Raw genomic sequence first — 3,590 nt, 5'->3', positions numbered from 1 at the left:
TCATTTGAATCGTTCAATAATTTTGGCCTTTTTTTTTGTCAGAATGGATTATCCGTTCAATTTGAAAATTAGACCGTTCAATCCAGAAACCAGACCCCTGACCAGTTCATTGTAATTTTAAAAATCTTGTATGACATTACATTGGCTCTTATTCTTGCAAGCAGGGACACTTTTAGAGTCCATGGGTTACTGAACCAGATCCAGGCCCAACTATGCCAAATTCATGGAGAAATACACTTCCCAGAAAGATGCAGGCTTAAATGCAAAGATAAAACGGAAGAGAAAACCCGACACCCAGTTGTCTTTTCAAGAAAACAATAGCCAAGATAATAGTAGTTATAGTTAGAATGTTGTTGATGTGAAGCTTTTGTCTGAATCCTATTTCCATTTCTTCAAAACATTTAGGCGTCTTATTAATTGTAGATCTCATTCTTACTTTTAAAGATAGTAAGGAAAGCAAATCCTACTTCCAATAGCAATACTTGGACTACAGCTTACAAAGTTATTGAGGTTGAGCTTGGTTTAGGATGTGCTTGGTTGCATTCTCCCATTTTTAGATGTGACAGATAAAATATTATATTTGGTTTGAAGGAAAAGGTAGGGAAAGAAAGGGAAATATGGAAAAACTTATACAATATTGTAAAGGTTTCCCTACCTTTCCCTGTATTTTCCTTTAAACCAAGCATAGCCTAAGATATTAACAGTCTGAATATCGTTTGATTAAGGTGCATCTTTCCACACGAAAATACTATAAAAAAGTCGAAAATCCCCATTTAGAAATTTCTTAATGAGCTTAAAATAAAGTGCATCTTTGATAAACTCAATCTAAAGTTGCATTCCATTTCTCCCACATCATAGAAGAATTTTAGTACTCGCAGAGGTGAATTGGCACTTGAAAAAGTGCATCAATTATCCAACTATGGCAAGGAAGTACACTACTCCCATGTATAATATTATGTAGGAGGATGAGATATTCTCCATGTGTGACGGGTGTGATTTAATCATTAACTGGTTATTTTAATTATAGATTTTGGTGTGATTTAATCATAAACATTGAATTGAAATCTTTAGGTGGTCAAAGAAAGGAGTTTTGAGTTAAAAAATGGCATGTGGATTTAAATGGGGATGCCAAGCCTCATAGAGGTTTCAAATATGAAACTAACTTTCATTGAATTATTATTAATGAATATAAACTAATGTAAATCATTTTGGTTGTTTACGGATTATATTTTATTTTCTTCGATTTGGAATTTGGGATGTTCATGATAGATTATTATCCAAAGCCAATGCTTTGAAAGGGAGGAAAATAGAAATATAGCATATTACTATTATTATCTTTTTAAGGAACAAGATTTTTTAAAGAACGGAAACCTTGGATAGACCCTAGAACTGACCCTTGAGAACCACCAAGGCCAGAACCGTAGGCTCCGGTTCCAAAAAACCAAGAACCAGATCGATTCTGCCTTGGAACCGAACGAACCAACCTACTCACCCCCCCCTACTAACGATTGTGGTTGGATTTGAGTAAACAAGGTGAGTGGGAATTGCAGAGGTATTAAAGCCATTGAAATCGGAGCCGCAAGAAGCCCTGTAAGCTCCCATATTGGGGAAGACAAGCCAGTCGTTCACTTGGAGCTCCGGGAGTTGGCAGCCTCTAAGGATGGTGTCAGCGGCATCACAGGTCGGTCCAAACACGGTGGATGGGTATGTGATCACTTCTTCCTCGTTACAAGTCAAATCGCCATGCTTATTCCAGTACTTGACCACGATTGGCGCAGGCAGAGTTTCACCACAATTTAGTATGCAATTCATAGACCCAAATGTTCCATCATCGATCCAGTACTCCCTCAAATCATTCCGCACTCTCTTGCCAATGATGTTGGTTGCTAGTGTGAATGATGTCTCCGCAAAGAACCTCCCTGGTTCAGCAATCACGGTTAAATCCGATTCACCTGAGAAGAAATCTCTGAGAGCACCATTGATGGTATGAACGACGTCGTAAAATATTCCGGTGCATGCTTTGAAGCCTCCACCTATGTCAAGTACGTGCATGCGAGGCAAGCCAAGAGTCAAGGCTGTGTCGAATACTTGTTTGGCTGCTGCAATCGCACTACGGTAGGGCTCTGGCTTTGTAGCCCCACTTCCCACATGGAATTCTACCCCAATTACATCCAAAGAGGACTCTTGGGCGGCTCTGAGAAGTGGGATAACCTCTTCCTTCAAAGCACCAAACTTTGATCCCAATGGGAACTGTGCATCCTCCATTGGTGGTTTAAGACGGAGTAGCAGTTTGGACTTGGGATGACACCTTCGAATCTTGTCAAGCTCGCACAGAGAGTCGAAGGTGGTGAGACTGACTCCCATTTTGTCTGCGTACTTTATGCTGGCCTCAGCCTTGCACGGGTTGGCGTAGATAATGCGGTCTGGAGAGAGACCAAGTGCGAGGACAGTGTCAATTTCAGTCGGGCTGGAACAATCGAAACCTGCTCCGAGAGCTGCGAGTGTAGCAAGCAAGCAAGGATCTGGGTTGCACTTGACAGCATAGAAAGGCCGTATGTTGGGGAAGCAACAGTTCCATCTTTCCATGAGGCTCAGTGTTACCCCAAGGTCTAGTATATAGAAGGGGTCCTTCACCTGTTGCTGCTCGGAAATTACAGATTGAATGAAATCGGTTAAGTCACCACCCTTCGATAGGCTGCTCATTCTCTTGTTCTTCATCTCAGGAGCTGCCAAGATAGATTCCAGAATGGTGGAGTTGTGTCTCCACTCATTGGCTTCAAGTTTCTCGTCCCCCATTGAGATTCTGGGAGAGAGAGAGAGATTGTAAGTATAGCCCCCTTCTCATAAACTTATATAACAGCATGGATTCTCTTATTATCAATGCATTGATCTGTCATTTGTCGGTAGATAAATGTGATATTGACAAATACAGACAAAAGTGAACCAGAATACAAAAATACAAATTTACTTCCAAAAGCAGTTAGTCCTAGGCTGTAACATTGTCATAACAAAAATCGACCCATCACTGTCCTATGCTGTTTTTCAATGTGTAAATGAAAATCAAGATTATCAATGTAAATGTTTATTTATTTTTATTGAAGTTAATGTAAAACTTGAGGCAAGTGGATTCTTCCGTGTTTAATTACACTCCATCCGAACAGGTTTAAAATCGGACCTGAGTGTAATATAACATCGGTTTGGTATTTATACAGTAAACAAACGCAGGCGAGAAGAAATCTTTATGACTTGGCCTCTCTCTTCCCTTTCATATGATATCACAAGGCTAAAATCAAGGTGAAGACAGGCATCCTTGACCTAAGATCTGAGTAAATAATAGGGTACAACAAGTTATTGCAGAGAAGCCAATATGCATGTGTGCAGACTTTTTTACAAATTTTGGATTTGAAGATCATTTTGATATTCCAGGCGGCCAAAGATTGAGAAAATCAAGACCGAAGATCTGGTAGTTGTGCCTTCCTTCAGTCGGGATGAATTAGATACAAAATCATGCACACCAAACATGTGGGAATTTACATCTTCACCCCAAATAATGGAGATGTTTCAGTCTGGGCCAATTTATACTCAACACC

The 3,590-nt window shown here is 40.0% G+C and overlaps 1 pseudogene across 1 annotated transcript; it reads right to left on the bottom strand.

The window, feature by feature from the left end:
• Positions 1–1,290: 1,290 nt before the first annotated feature.
• On the bottom strand, positions 1,291–3,106 carry LOC148845691 (ornithine decarboxylase pseudogene; annotated as a pseudogene). The gene has a single exon (XR_016101773.1). The product of XR_016101773.1 is annotated as an ornithine decarboxylase pseudogene (transcript).
• Positions 3,107–3,590: the final 484 nt, after the last annotated feature.

This window comes from Nelumbo lutea, chromosome 7 (assembly GCF_056320005.1).
Source record: "Nelumbo lutea isolate HS-2025 chromosome 7, American lotus-T2T, whole genome shotgun sequence".
NCBI classification, from domain to species: Eukaryota; Viridiplantae; Streptophyta; class Magnoliopsida; order Proteales; family Nelumbonaceae; genus Nelumbo; species Nelumbo lutea.
This window is presented reverse-complemented; position numbering and strand designations above follow the sequence as displayed.